Source organism: Physella acuta, unplaced genomic scaffold (genome assembly GCF_028476545.2).
Source record: "Physella acuta isolate Inbredline_101_S28 unplaced genomic scaffold, ASM2847654v3 ptg000582l, whole genome shotgun sequence".
NCBI lineage: Eukaryota > Metazoa > Mollusca > Gastropoda > Physidae > Physella > Physella acuta.
In genome coordinates, this window is record NW_026732101.1 from 297472 (window position 1) to 313920 (window position 16449).

Consider the following 16449-nt stretch of genomic DNA (forward strand, 5'->3'; position numbering starts at 1 on the left):
CACAATTGGTACACACCTCTCGTGTACAGAAGGCTACACAGCACACACGTTACACAATTGGTACACACCTCTCGTGTACAGAAGGCTACACAGCACACACGTTATACACACAATACATTATACACACATTATACCCAACATCACCATACCCAACTTCATCATACCCAACATCATCATACCCAACATCATCATACCCAACATTTTATCAGCAGCCTACTACAAAGCTTCAATGTGCAAGTGACTTTATGAGTTCATACATCTTTAAGACGCACATGACACTTTACGCACATATATGTACAAGACGCACATATAGCAACTAGACGCACATATAGCCACTAGACGCACATATAGCAACTAGACGCACATATAGCAACTAGACGCACATATAACAACTAGACGCACATATAGCCACTAGACGCACATATAGCAACTAGACGCACATATAGCAACTAGACGCACATATAGCAACTAGACGCACATATAGCAACTAGACGCACATATAGCAACTAGACGCATGTGACAACAAGATGTCAATAAAGTTTCGGCATTTTCCTAATGTCAGAGCAACACAAAAGGACATGTCATTTATTGACATTATAAATGACACTTTGTCATGTCCAACATTACATCAATAACATTTTGACACACCGAACATCAGACAGATTCTCTATGACAGACGGACTTGCTGTATGTGGTACGGCTTGAACGACAGTTAAGCAAAGTATCCCCCCACACCCACCACACACCCACACCCACAGAAAATTTGCCCCAATGTATTTCTGATAATGAAACCACACCGCCCAGACTACCGCCCCGATTCGCGGAATAATTTCATTAATGATGACCTAATTTAATGAGTGATGATCTAGTGAGCATACCTAATGTGTTTAGTTGTGAGTGTTGTGTTTAGTTGTGTTGTGTTGTGTGACCTGTGTACACTTGATCACACACCCAACAGAGTGGGAATCTAAAGCCGACAACCTCACACATTTGATGTTTTGACTCTCAATTAATGACGCATATTTTAAATGGAGCTGAAAATTAAATGTGCGAGGACCGGCTAATTACAACTAATTAATTGTCTAGATATCTAATTAGTGGAAATAACCATTATTCCACACATCTCTGATTATTTTAGTCTAAAATGTACAAGAAAAAAAAAACAGATAGCCTTAAAATTGTTTACTGTTATAATGATCCAAATGAAAGCATTTTTTTTTTAATAATTACTTTCTTTATAAGTTTTGTTTAATTCATATAACATAAGCCAATGGACAATATTCTAAATATTCTGAAGATAATTTTGAAAACAGCGATTTAGTCACAAATGCTTTGACTGAACAATAATTATGGTTAAATTAAATTTTAATTATATCATTATAATCTAAATGTAGTAGAGCTCATTAGTAGGCCTAATTTTCTAGGCTCGTAAAGCTGGTTCCAACCGGTTCCAAATGGTTTAAAGTGGTTCCAAATGGTTCTAATTATTTGTTGCCAGAAAGTATATTTTTCAACCTAAATTGAATATTTTATAACGTGTTAAATTGGCACAAAATGACTTCAGGTTTTACTAAGGCTAGAAATAGTCAAACAAATAATTACAAATAATCTAATAGTAACTTAGCTAACAACTTTTATTTTTAATTTGGATTAGTAGAGACAGGGTGTTGTGGTGATAGTGGACGTTATATTAATGTAAATAAACTACTAGACTATACACCATTGACTGCTATTGTGTATTTTTCCATGGAAAACAATTGTTGTGATTTTGTTTTACTTTCCCTGGCCGGTTGACTCAAGGAAGGGTTGAGGGCAGTTTTTGAAAATATTTGTTTAATAAAAAAATAATTCTAAAATTATTTTCAACGGCTTATATTCAATACAAAAATATTAACATGAGTGTAATCGATGGTTCCCAAACGGCTATAATTTTAAAATGTAACTATAATTTTATCGCTTGCCATATTTTTAAGAGACTTTTTTTTTTATAGTGTTATTATATAGACTTGATCTAAAATACACTGAACTTGATGTAAATAAAATGTTAACTGTATAAGAGCTTAAAGTCATTGAGCTAAACGTGAATAAAGCTCCGCCCAAATATCGTGTCTTGACCCCTCTGGTCAAACTCTGTTTCCGGTCAGTTTTGGTGGAGTCGGCTTGATGAATTAGGTCATAGATCTAGATCTAGCAGGTTTTAAACTTGAAGGTTTTGTAGGATTAGGCTCATTATTTCTAGCATTAGGATAATTTAATTTTTAAGTTACGCTAAATTTGGTTTTAAGCGTTAGGCTAACTTAGATTAAAAAAATTAAGTTTCAGTAAGTTTTAAGCAGTAGATTGAGTTAAGCTCATATCATAGGATTAACGATCATTAAAACGATGCTTATTGTATTTTTATTTAATGAACCACAAAACTCATTTGTTATTTTATCGAGCGTATTTTGTTTGATTGGTATTAATTAATTAAGTAGTTCATGTTTCATGCTTGTTTAGACGTGTCGCATGAGGTAAATTTGTTGTTTCTTGTGTTTGTTGGTTATGTATATATTGTTTTATGTTTGTAATACATGTATATTGTTTTATGTTTGTAATACATGTATATTGTTTTATGTTTGTAATACATGTATATTGTTTTATGTTTGTAATACATGTATATTGTTTGATGTTTGTAATACATGTATATTGTTTGATGTTTGTAATACATGTATATTGTTTGATGTTTGTAATACATGTATATTGTTTTATGTTTGTAATACATGTATATTGTTTGATGTTTGTAATACATGTATATTGTTTGATGTTTGTAATACATGTATATTGTTTTATGTTTGTAATACATGTATATTGTTTGATGTTTGTAATACATGTATATTGTTTGATGTTTGTAATACATGTATATTGTTTGATGTTTGTAATACATGTATATTGTTTGATGTTTGTAATACATGTATATTGTTTGATGTTTGTAATACATGTATATTGTTTGATGTTTGTAATACATGTATATTGTTTGATGTTTGTAATACATGTATATTGTTTGATGTTTGTAATACATGTATATTGTTTGATGTTTGTAATACATGTATATTGTTTGCTGTTTGTAATACATGTATATTGTTTGCTGTTTGTAATACATGTATATTGTTTGCTGTTTGTAATACATGTATATTGCTTGTTGTGTTTTTGAATATATATTTGTTGCTGTGTTTGAGTCGAAACGACAATAGCGGTAGAATAACATTACGTCACACATCTTACTATTGATGTCACACATCTTACTATTGATGTCACATATCATCTTACTATTGATGCCACACATCATATGATTGGTGTCAGACATCATCTTACGGTAAATGTCAAACATAAAAAATTCAAACATTAAAATAGATAATGGTGTAATGAAAGTATCAATGAAGAATTTATTTTTAAAGAATTCAAAAACGAATTGCGTATATTTTAAAAGCTCTGATTACTTTAGTGTTTGTTTGGTTCGGCTGAGTTCTTCTGTAGACAATAACTCGCTTAAGGGGTTTTAATTAGTTCACATTTCATTATCTTTGTTCACCGTTTATTTATCGCCACTTACATCATACACTTACGTCAGTCGTACACTTACATCAGTCGTACACCTACCACGTGATGACTAGTTCTGTCAAGACTCGACAGATTAAAAAAATATTGTATGAATGAGAATTACATTTTAAATTAAATTCTCATCCCTCTCTTCGATTGATTGCTTTATTTTGTATACTTTTTCAGCTGCTTCTATTAGTTTAAGTAACAACTTTTTATATATTTTTTAAGTATTTAAATTATTTATTTTCGGTTGCTTTAAATATTTTGATTTGAAACCATTTCAGTTGTTTCAAAAAAATTAAACTAAACACCTTTCCAATTGTTTTAAAAACATTTAAAAACTTTCAGTTGTTAAAAAAAATACTTTTTCGTTGTTTAAAAAAAAATGTTAGTTGTTTTAAGTAATTTATTTAAAAAACTGGTTTTTGTCGTTTTGAATAATATAATAACAAACGTTATTTGTTGTTATCGTTAACTTAATTAAATTCAGGATTAATTACAGCTTAAAGATGGAGATAGACGACCACTCTAAACACCACACAAAGTCACGTGACAGTAAATAGGACAAGTAGCCAGAAGATAGGACCTTAGGACCTTGGGACCTTAGACCTTAGGACTTTGGCCGAATTATGTTAAAAAACTGCACAAATGTTGACCACAGTGTTAACATTTTTTATGGTAAGCAAAGAATTTGTTTTTAAATCTAACAAATAAAAACTAAATGACACTTCATCAGATGTAAATGGCGTGGAATGACATCTTGACATTTGGATTATTAACCATGAAAACTAAACACCGTGCGGTCGATAATTACAGGCAACAAAAGTTTAATTTTTTTTTTTGTGGGGGGGGGGGGGGGGGGGGGGGGGGGGTTCTGTTTAATTAAACGAAAATATTTCAGAAAACTTCGACAAACATTTTTGGGGTTTATTTTTATTAGAAGGAAAGTAATATTTCTGATCATTTTTACAAATATTTATAAAAAACGTTCAAGTATTATTTTAATGTATCCATGTAACAATATAATTCTAATAATATATCATTGTAATAGCATATAATTGTAATAGTATACAATTATAATAATATATTATTGTAATAATGTATCGTTGTAAAAATGTATTATTCTAATAATATATTACTGTAATTATTTTTGTAATTATGTATAATTGTAGTTATATATAAGTGTAATAGTATATCATTGCCGTAGTATATTATTGTAATAATGTATCATTTTAATAATGTATCATTAAATTAATATATCATTATAACAATGTATCATTAATTTAATATATCGCTATAACAATGTATCATTAAATTAATATACCATTATAACAATGTATCATTAAATTAATATACCATTATAACAATGTATCATTAAATTAATATACCATTATATCAATGTATCATTAAATTAATTTACCATAATAACAATGTATAATTATATTAATATATCATTATATCAATGTATCATTAAATTAATATACCATTATATCAATGTATCATTAAATTAATATACCATTATATCAATGTATCTTTAAATTAATATACCATTATAACAATGTATCATTAAATTAATATACCATTATATCAATGTATCTTTACATAGTTATGTTCGGACCATCAGTAATACAAAATATATTTAATAGATTCGACAATATATTCATTGTCTCTCCCTCTCTCTCTCTCTCTCTCTCTCTCTCTATATATATATATATATATATATACTATCAAGTTAATTATTGTTTTGGTAATCAATTAATATTTTAATTACGTTTATTGTTTGACCAACGTCTCATCCAGCTGAAATATCGATCACTGAACCTTCGATTTATTTTTGAAATCGACAAAACAATTCGATACTCGATCTAATGCGTCTGTCCGTTTTAAAAATTCTTAACTTAACAAAAGTAAAAATAAACAACTGATGGTCTGAAGTATGTACATAATTTTCTTTAACCGTGGTACTAAGTAAAAAAAAATAACTAAGGTAAAACTAGTAGTACAGAGATACTGTTTATGTTTGATAGATTTGTTGTCAATTTTGGCGTAGGATATATTTCTGCGACAAATTGTGCGACAAATTGTCCGACAAATTGTGCGACAAATTGTGCGACAAATTGTGCGACAAATTGTGCGACAAATTGTGCGACAAATTGTGCGACAAAATTGTGTTTAATCCGAGACATCAAGAAATGTTTCAGTTTATTTGATGACGTATGATAGGAAGGATGTGAAGTTTGTTGCATGTTTGTATGACAGACGTGAAGTTTGTTGCATGTTTGTAGCTAGTAAACATTATTTATACATAGTTTTTGTGTAGTTGTGTGTAGTTTTGTGTGTAGTTGTGTGTGTAGTTGTGTTTAGTTGTGTGTAGTTGTGTGTGTGGTTTTGTGTATTTGTGTATAGTTGTGTTTAGTTGTAGTTGTGTAGTTGTGCGTGTTTGTGTGTGTTTGTGTGTAGTTGTGTTTAGTTTGTGTGTGTAGTTGTGTGTAGTTGTGTGTAGTTGTGTGTAGTTGTGTTTAGTTTTCTGTGAGTAGATTGTGTGCAGTTTTGCGTAGTTGTGTGTAGTTTGTGTGTGTAGTTGTGTGTAGTTTTGTTTAGTTGTGTGTAGTTCTGTGTGTAGTTGTGTGTGTAATTGTGTTTTTGTTGTGTGTGTAGTTTTGTACAGTTTCGTGTAGTTGTGTGTATTTGTGTGTAGGTTTCAAACACTCGTATCTTTGTAATTTAATGAATATTTGTTTACATTTGAGAGGAGCAAACAATGTTAAAGTAGTCTTAATATGTTTTGGTGGATTTGATCAATGTGTAGTCGTGTATACATTGCTAATGTCTAATTGGTATGACGTCATCCAATCAGGAAAGATGAGTACGTGGCGCCCAGCCCTCATGTTAAAATTAAATTTAAAATATTTCTCAAAATTTTAGAGTTTGTATCAAATTAATCTACTGAACCGATCTCTACAAGGTTGCTCCTCTTGTAATTAAGCCGGATGGATTTCGTTAATCAAATTTTAAACACGGAAACCAATTAAATTAATTAAGCCACGGAGATATTTGCCCAAAATGCACTTAAGATATTTCAGAGGTTTTTTCTTACAACCCAAATTTTATTTCTTAGACTGGGTTTTTTTTTCCACACATGAAAATTCTATAGTCGAATTTTAGCTAGACACTTCGAGATATTTTGTAGAAATTTCAAGAAATTTATTTGACAAGTGTTTGTCACAGAACCATTTTATTGACAGCTGTACTTGACCGCAAGAAATTAGCACGGCCACACCTTTACAACCGATGGGCTTTTAAAACACACTACACATAGTGGCTGTGCCACACACACCACACCACACATGTGTACTGTGTCACACACACACCACACCACACATGTGTACTGTGTCACACACACCACACCACACATGTGTACTGTGTCACACACACCACACATATTTGACGTCATATCCGCCTGGTTTTAAACACGGCTGCTGTTGTAGTAACATTTTCTAGCCCTCACACATTCCCCACAAATTTTTACTACTCTCACACAATTCCCCACAAATTTACACCAACCTCACACATTCCCCACAAATTTACACGGCCGTTTTATGGTTAAAAAAACCCACTCTCCTAATCAGCTATAGGTAATTAATTGAAAATTTGTCGAGATAATTAATCGAAGCCTCTCCTAGGTAATTAATCAAATGTGCCCTACCTTAGCGCCATATGCTGGCACAGCCACTGTGTTGTCCGACTACACACAACACAGGGCCTAGCACACACCGGCACAGCCGATGTGTAGACGAGACAGAAAATATCCACCAGCGCTGGTCAGGCTATGGGAATGGAAAAGTTAAAACTTGGACCAACAACATCCCTCCCAATCTTAAAAAACTCTTTTTTTTCATTTCTAGTTTCGCTTCTTTCTTTAGCGAAGAATACAATCTAAGGGGAATTGAAAGAGTAGAATAGAGTAGAAGAGAGGGGAGGGAGGGAGGGGGAGCTGCTTCGATCAGACTCGCCGAGAAACGGATTTCCTTTGGAGAAGCTGAAGAAAGGTTTTATTATCAAGTATTGGGCTTTTTTCTTGCGCCGCGCGGCCCGGCTTTTCAATGTATCCATCGGTTTATAAGCAGGTACTGGGCATGCGCAGAGACATTGAACGTGGTGGATTGGGTGGATGGTCGGTGTGTTCAGGGAGGGAGGGGGAGGGGGAGTAGGGTGAGAGACAGCGAGATATGACAGGAGGGAGGGAGGTATGACAGGAGGGAGGTATGACAAGGGGGAGGTATGACAAGGGGGAGGTATGACAGGAGGGAGGGAGGGAGGTATGACAGGAGGGAGGTATGACAGGAGGGAGGTATGACAGGAGGGAGGTATGACAAGGGGGAGGTATGACAAGGGGGAGGTATGACAGGAGGGAGGGAGGGAGGTATGACAGGAGGGAGGGAAATAAAGACACTGAGGGTGAGAAGAGGGAACTGGCAAACAGGTAGAGGTCAAAGGTCAAGACACATGGAATGATGGGGGGGGGGGGGCAGGGGCAGTGGTCAGATGGAATGATGGACGGTCCTCTTTAGCTCTCTGACCTTAGCTCACGATGGAGGGCCTTGTTTAGCTCACGATGGAGCTCTACCACTGATGTAATCCCTTTAGCTCCCAACTTTTGCCTGAGTGGCGATTGAACTGATCGCCAGATTACCCAGAGCGACCGGGATTATTCCCGGGATTAGAGGGATTAGCGGGATTAACGGGATTGCGTGGCAGACTTGAACAACTAGACCTGAAACCAAGGAGACGGGTATCACGTGTGATCAGACTAAATTTAGACTGGCCAATCGTTGGTTCCGGTTCATGTCTGTGCGATTTGGGGGTCTTAGAATGTCTTAAAATGTCTTAGAATGTCTTAAAATGTCTTAAAATGTCTTAGAATGTCTTAAAATGTCTTAAACATTGGCTTCAAAGTTTCATGGATGCTTAGCCAAAAGCTTAGTGCTACCCCCATAGCCTGTCTATACGCTTAGTGGCTACCCACGTAGTTGACCTGTACGCTTAGTGGCTACCCACGTAGTTGACCTGTACGCTTAGTGGCTACCCACGTAGTTGACCTGTACGCTTAGTGGCTACCCACGTAGTTGACCTGTACGCTTAGTGGCTACCCACGTAGTTGACCTGTACGCTTAGTGGCTACCCACGTAGTTGACCTGTACGCTTAGTGGCTACCCACGTAGTTGACCTGTACGCTTAGTGGCTACCCACGTAGTTGACCTGTACGCTTAGTGGCTACCCACGTAGTTGACCTGTACGCTTAGTGGCTACCCACGTAGTTGACCTGTACGCTTAAAGGCTACCTACATGGGTGTTGCTACCCAGGCAAGTTGAGCCGGCAACCTACAGTTGGCCAAGTTGAGCCGGCAGCCTACAGTTGGCCAAGTTTAACCGGCAACCTACAGTTGGCAAAGTTGTGTCGGCAACCTACAGTTGGCCAAGTTTAGCCGGCAACCTACAGTTGGCAAAGTTGTGTCGGCAACCTACAGTTGGCCAAGTTTAGCCGGCAACCTACAGTTGGCCAAGTTTAGCCGGCAACCTACAGTTGGCCAAGTTGAGCCGGCAGCCTACAGTTGGCCAAGTTATGCCGGCAACCTACAGTTGGCCAAGTTGTGTCGGCAACCTACAGTTGGTCAAGTTGTGCCGGCAACCTACAGTTGGTCAAGTTATGCCGGCAACCTACAGTTGGCCAAGTTGAGCCGGCAACCTACAGTTGGCAAAGTTGTGTCGGCAACCTACAGTTGGCCAAGTTTAGCCGGCAACCTACAGTTGGCCAAGTTGAGCCGGCAGCCTACAGTTGGCCAAGTTATGCCGGCAACCTACAGTTGGCCAAGTTGTGTCGGCAACCTACAGTTGGTCAAGTTGTGCCGGCAACCTACAGTTGGTCAAGTTATGCCGGCAACCTATTGCTTGCTTTAGCTGAGGGGTTGGGGGGGGAGGTGTGGATGAGTATCACTGGGGGGGGGGGGGCGTGGCAGATCCCCAGGTGAAGTGGAGACCAGGGTCTGGTGAGGGCCAACTGGGGTCAGAGGTCAATGACCCGTGGAACTCTGGGAAAAGGCATCTGTCTAAGGGAGGGGGGGGGGGTGGATCAGAGGCCTGACCGACGTGTCTAGGGATTGGCAACTACCAGTTGAGTCAATGGTAACTTCTAGAACTCAGGTGGGCATAGAGGTAAGCCAAGTGGGCATAGAGGTAAGCCAGGTGGGCATAGAGGTAAACCAGGTGGGCATAGAGGTAAGCCAGGTGGGCATAAAGGTAAGCCAGGTGGGCATAGAGGTAATCCAGGTGGGCATAGAGGTAAGCCAGGTGGGCATAGAGGTAATCCAGGTGGGCATAGAGGTAAGCCAAGTGGGCATAGAGGTAAGCCAGGTGGGCATAGAGGTAAGCCAGGTGGGCATAGAGGTAATCCAGGTGGGCATAGAGGTAAGCCAGGTGGGCATAGAGGTAAGCCAGGTGGGCATAGAGGTAAGCCAGGTGGGCATAAAGGTAAGCCAGGTGGGCATATAGGTAAGCCAGGTGGGCATAGAGGTAAGCCAGGTGTACATAGAGATAAGTATCCTAACTTTTGTGATGGGCTCCTAGAGGTAAGTATACTGACTTGTCTAATTCTAGGCGCAGTAACTCGTACAACCCCAAGGTAAGCCAGGTGGGCATAGATGTAAGCCAGGTGGGTATCGAGGTAAGCCAGGTGGGTATAGAGGTAAGCCAGGTGTACATAGAGGTAAGCCAACTGGGCAAGCCAGGTGGGCATACAGGTAAGCCAGGTGGGCATAGAGGTAAACCAGGTGGGCATAGAGGTAAGCCAGGTGGGCAAGCCAGGTGGGCATAGAGGTAAGCCAGGTGGGCATAGAGGTAAGCCAGGTGGGCAAGCCAGGTGGGCATAGAGGTAAGCCAGGTGGGCAAGCCAGGTGGGCATAGAGGTAAACCAGGTGGGCATAGAGGTAAGCCAGGTGGGCAAGCCAGGTGGGCATACAGGTAAGCCAGGTGGGCATATAGGTAAGCCAGGTGTACATAGAGGTAAGCCAGGTGGGCATAGAGGTAAGCCAGGTGGGCAAGCCAGGTGGACATAGAGGTAAGCCAGGTGGGCAAGCCAGGTGGGCATAGAGGCAAACCAGGTGGGCATAGAGGTAAGCCAGGTGGGCAAGCCAGGTGGGCATACAGGTAAGCCAGGTGGGCATAGAGGTAAGCCAGGTGGGCATAGAGGTAAGCCAGGTGGGCAAGCCAGGTGGGCATACAGGTAAGCCAGGTGGGCATAGAGGTAAACCAGGTGGGCATAGAGGTAAACCAGGTGGGCATAGAGGTAAACCAGGTGGGCATAGAGGTAAGCCAGGTGGGCATAGAGGTAAGCCAGGTGGGCATAGAGGTAAGCCAGGTGGGCATAGAGGTAAGCCAGGTGTACATAGAGGTAAGCCAGGTGGGCATATAGGTAAGCCAGGTGTACATAGAGGTAAGCCAGGTGGGCATAGAGGTAAGCCAGGTGGGCATAGAGGTAAGCCAGGTGTACATAGAGGTAAGCCAGGTGGGCTTAGAGGTAAGCCAGGTGTACATAGAGGTAAGCCAGGTGGGCATAGAGGTAAGCCAGGTGGTCATAGAGGTAAGCCAGGTGTACATAGAGGTAAGCCAGGTGGGCATATAGGTAAGCCAGGTGTACATAGAGGTAAGCCAGGTGGGCATAGAGGTAAGCCAGGTGGGCATAGAGGTAAGCCAGGTGTACATAGAGGTAAGCCAGGTGGGCATAGAGGTAAGCCAGGTGTACATAGAGATAAGTATCCTAACTTTTGTGATGGGCTCCTAGAGGTAAGTATACTGACTTGTCTAATTCTAGGCGCAGTAACTCGTACAACCCCATGAAACAATCTGTCTAAAAAAGACAACTGCCACAAAATAATTCACATTCACAAAAGGTACTCAGGTAGCTCAGGAGAAAGTTGTTTTTGAAATTCCGAATGACTAAATCATTCGCCATCACATTTAATGTCAAGGTTCCAGTTTCATGACTAAAGAATTTTTTAAAAACAAATTATCAAAAAACGAGTGCCCCCCCCCCCCACCCCACCCCCCCCCCCCTAGCTTAGTGCTGGTAACATCTGGTTGAATTGTCCTGAGTGAAGGAATGTCAGGATCAGGACAATGGAGGACAACGGAGGACAAACGAAGCAGCCCCTGCGCCTCTTAGAGCGATGTCTAGTGCTGTAGAGATGCCACCCTCCAGCTGATGTGTCATCGGTCCTGACATTGTCATCAGATGTCACAGGTTACATCTACGTACATCAATGTCACATCCCTCTCAGATGTCACATCCCTGAATGACATGCTCGACCCAGATTGGACTTGAGTCGTCACACCGCGGGTGTCCCTACCCCTGAATACCTGACGCGTCCCTGGGCCCGGGCCGACTTGGGAAGAAACCTTTGAGTGTGCGCCCCCTACCGGAGCCGCTGAATGGAATCAGTCATGGGCGGTAATTTGCTGATTGTAGCCGTGAGACGGGCCGGGTGAGGGGTGAGGCAGGGACGGACAGGGGGACGGGCAGGGGGACGGGCAGAGCACTTGAGTCGGCAGGAGAAAATCCTGCGACTATCTGGAAGATTGGGACTCGGGGTGGACCCAAGCTTTTGTCCGGGCGGCCTTAATCCGTAGAAACTTATTTCCGCTTGGTAATTAGGCGGCAGTCATGCGGTGCATGGTGGGCCAATGTGAACATATAAATACACCGTCTAGAGGAGCGAGGGGGTGGGGAGGGGTGGGCCCTTGTGAACACATAAATACACCGTCTAGGGGAGCGAGGGGGTGGGGAGGGCGGGGGAATATTTTCTTAACTCAAGTGGGGCAGAATGAAACCGCGCCCGATGATTTTGTCAAATAATAGTAATTAAAATTTCCAATAGAAAATTATTACATTTTTTTACAATTAATTTTTTTTATGGTAGAATTTTTTTAATTAGCAATAAAAACTTTTTTGTTTGTGTGACAGACAAGCAAGCTATCGACATGGACGTGTTTGGTTACTTGTGGTAACATTTGTTTGTTTGTTTGTTTGTTCGCTTGTTTTTTTTTTGTTTGTTTCTTCGTTTGGTTGTTCGCTTGTTTGTTTGTTTCTTCTTTTCCTGATTCGACAATAGAAGGAAGGTGACTGGCGAGAGTCAGGAGTCATGACATAGGAGTCACACCCCGAGCTTACAAAAGGAGTCGTACAATACTTAAACCAGACCGGAAGGTTTAGGATTAGGATTAGGATTAGGATTAGGGTTAGGGTTAGGGTTAGGGTTAGGGTTAGGGTTAGGGTTAGGGTTAGGGTTAGGGTTAGGGTTAGGGTTAGGGTTAGGGTTAGGGTTAGGGTTAGCGTAAGATTTAGCGTTAGGGTTAGGGTTAGGGTTAGCGAAAGATTTAGCGTTAGGGTTAGCCTATTGAAATGTGTTTTGGAAACTCTAGTGTTATTTTTTTTACACCTGTAACTGATTAAGTTTTAATGAGATGTAATTAATTAAATTAACTTTTATGCGACTGGTTTATGTTGAAAACCTTGGTAAATGTTGATAAGTCGCGTCCGATTTTTTTTTCTGGTTGTCGCAACTACAAGCGACAGTTTTTCACGGCTCGAAATTGTCAACTTTTTAATTTGATTTTGTTACACAAATCTTCTAAAAATCAGGTACGGTGTTATTGAAATAAATCGAATAAAAAAAATTGAGTGTTTGATTTTTGTTGGACTTTACTAAAGATTTGATGCATTTGGTGTATTTAGTATTTTCGGTAACTGAATAATTTTTTTTTTAAAGAAGCCAAAAACAATTGGATGTTTACATTTTGGCACTGAAAATGTAAATAAACTTGGCATAACTAGGCAACGTGGTTTTTTAAAAAGTATAATTTTGTTTAAAAGATTATATCGGCAAAGTTTTGAGTACAATTATAAGAAAGTAGAGTTTTCCGAAGATTGATCAGGTGGTTTCCGTACAGCCAATCAGTGCTTGTCTTACAAAGTGAAACCTGTGGTTATATCACAAGAAATTATTGTCTCTGTATTTTATATCACCGATTCTTAAAATATATAAAAATTTTCTAATGTTTTTTTTTTTTAAACTGTCGCCATGAAGGCAAAATTGACAAACAAAACATGATTTTAATCCTTGTCAAATTTAATGATGTCAGGATTCCAGTCAACGTGTTGAGGGCAATTGTTCACAGCGTTCACACCTCAGTAAATGTGTGGCTTCAAATCACTTCAACATCACGAAAAACATACAAACTACAGCAAAACATTATCTAACTGTTAGGTTAAAATGTGTATTGCCATAAAAAAAATTGTCTTTAAATATAACAGAAGAAGCTAATGCGGATAAAATGTGCTCGAGATTTCTTGAGCGACCAGCGCTGTTACCCTTATAGCTAGAGATAGAAAGAATAGTTTAATTTGGTAGTGCTTATTTCGGCGAACAATAGAGAACGTAAGCAACGTGCTTAGACCTCTCAGATTTGGGAATATATCCTCTCAAGGTTGAGAGGAAATAAGCACAAGGTTAATTTTTAGACAGGATATGGGAGAAGCACTTCCATTTTATTTCCATTTTATTTCTATTTTTTTCTATTTTAAAAGTCTCGGAATTTTTTTTTAAATAACTCTTAGAAAATTTATGTTTTTAAAAAAAAAAATATTTTTTAAAATTCTCTCCATTAGAAATGGCCCAAATGTTACCGCGTCTTAACATTCATTAACCTGTGACACGGCCGCCATTTTGTGACACGGCCGCCATTTTTTGACACGGCCGCCATTTTGTGACACTAGAACCACTCACCACTTACTACTGCACCTATCAGGCGTCAGGGCCGTTCCTCTGTTTGCTGACGTCACATCCTCTATGCGTGTCCACGTGTCCACAACACACCTGAACTCACCCCCCCCCCCTCTGGTCTAACATAAACACTCACTAGCTCAGGTATGCCGAGTCGCACCTGAGTTGGCTGGGTCAAGGACGTTTGCTGCTAGACGCTGATTGGTTGGTTCAACATCCGGGCCAGCGAGTACTTCCGGTTGACTGAAAAAATGTCCACTCACGCCGGAACAGTCACCTACTTGAGCTATTTATAGCACGTCCACCATAGGACGATACAAGCCTTTCTTCAAGAATTTTTTGGGTAAACTCCATTTTGGTGTACACAGAGACGGATTGTTTTAAAATACGGTTGGCTGATTAACGACAGACGATGGTCAGATCCACACGTGGACTTCACCTTCAGCATGTGGCTGGTGGCGGTGGGGGGGGGGGGGTAGTTTTATTCCGCAGTATGGCCAGAAAGTATCGTCAAAAGATATCGCCTGAAAGTATCGTCAAAAGATATCGCCAGAAAGTATCGTCAAAAGATATCGCAAGAAATGATCGCTGAAAGTATCGTCAAAAGATGTCGCAAGAAAGTATCGCTGAAAGTATCGCTGAAAGTATCGCTATATTTACGTCTCAGTGTGAACCAACAAAAGAACAGATGAAATTTGAATCAATGATAATTCTTTCATTCACCTTTATGTTCTCTTCCCCCCCCCCCCCCAACATTCCCTCACTCCGTCGTTGTATTCCCCGCCATCACCCCCCCCCCCCTCAACATTCCCCCCTACCCCAACATTTCCCCTCTCCAATACCCCCCCCCCCCACCCTGCCGTTTTTTATCGTCTGTTAAACGTTCCTACGGATTAAAAGTGTGCATAAATTATGCAAATGAAGCGTAAAGCCTCCGCTGCTAATCCCCAACACCTGGACAGGTGAGAGATGACGTCACTTTCAGCAGGGGCAATGACTGGCTGAACAGGAAGTTGAATGACGTCACCTGTCGTCAGGTTAGAGCACTAGCAGACGATAGATTCGATCCAACGGTTTCAACTGGCAGAGTTTCTTCCAGGCATCAAGTGCCCCCCCCCCCTACCCGGAGAAAAAAGTCTGGAAGAAACACTGTCAGCGGGAAGCCTCTACAACCCCACCAGTCATCCTCCCCCCCCCCCCCCGGTCCGAGGTTTTTAATACACCCACTTATCAAGTATAACCATCGCCACAACATCACAACATCACAACATCACACCATCGCCACACATCAGCACACTATCACCTCCCATCAACATCACACCATCACCACAAATTACTACACCATTACTACACCATTGCGACAACATCTCACATGATCACCAAGAAACGATTCAATATTCAACTTTTTGTTTGTGTTTGACATATGAGCTACATCTACAGTTTTTGCAGTACTCTATGTTCCCGCCATCACACTTTATATTGTCAATAATTTCACTGACAAGGAGGTGCCTGCAACAGACCACTCCTGACCCTGTAGACGATACAAGGCAGCAGTGATGAAATACAGACACCTAGATTTTCCTGAGGCCAGTTTTGGTGCTACGTGGGGATTTCTTCAACATTTTTTTTTAAATCAGGATTTTAATTTAAAACATTTTTTTATCTAAGAACTTGGGTAAAATATTTGAAGTCGTAGTTTGAACGATCGACTGACCGAAAAATTCTTTCCATCATCGGTGTCTGAATAATTCATCCGTCGGGGTCATTGGGTGCGCTACTGTATCGCTTGGGGTTCCGCTCCGCTGGGCCGCGGAAGTTGAGCCAGGAGCCACGTCTCAGCCGGCAATGTTGGCTCTTAGCTAGGGACCGCATCAAAGTAAATTTACATTGCCGGCCGCGCCGGTTACATTGCCGGCCGCGCCGGTGCCTGCCGGTGTTTTGAGTGCCGTCATGTCAATATCCTTCCCGCTGACCATCTTTTTCTTCGACACCCCCCCTCAACCCGAACCAACACCCCTCCCCCTCAACCCGTACC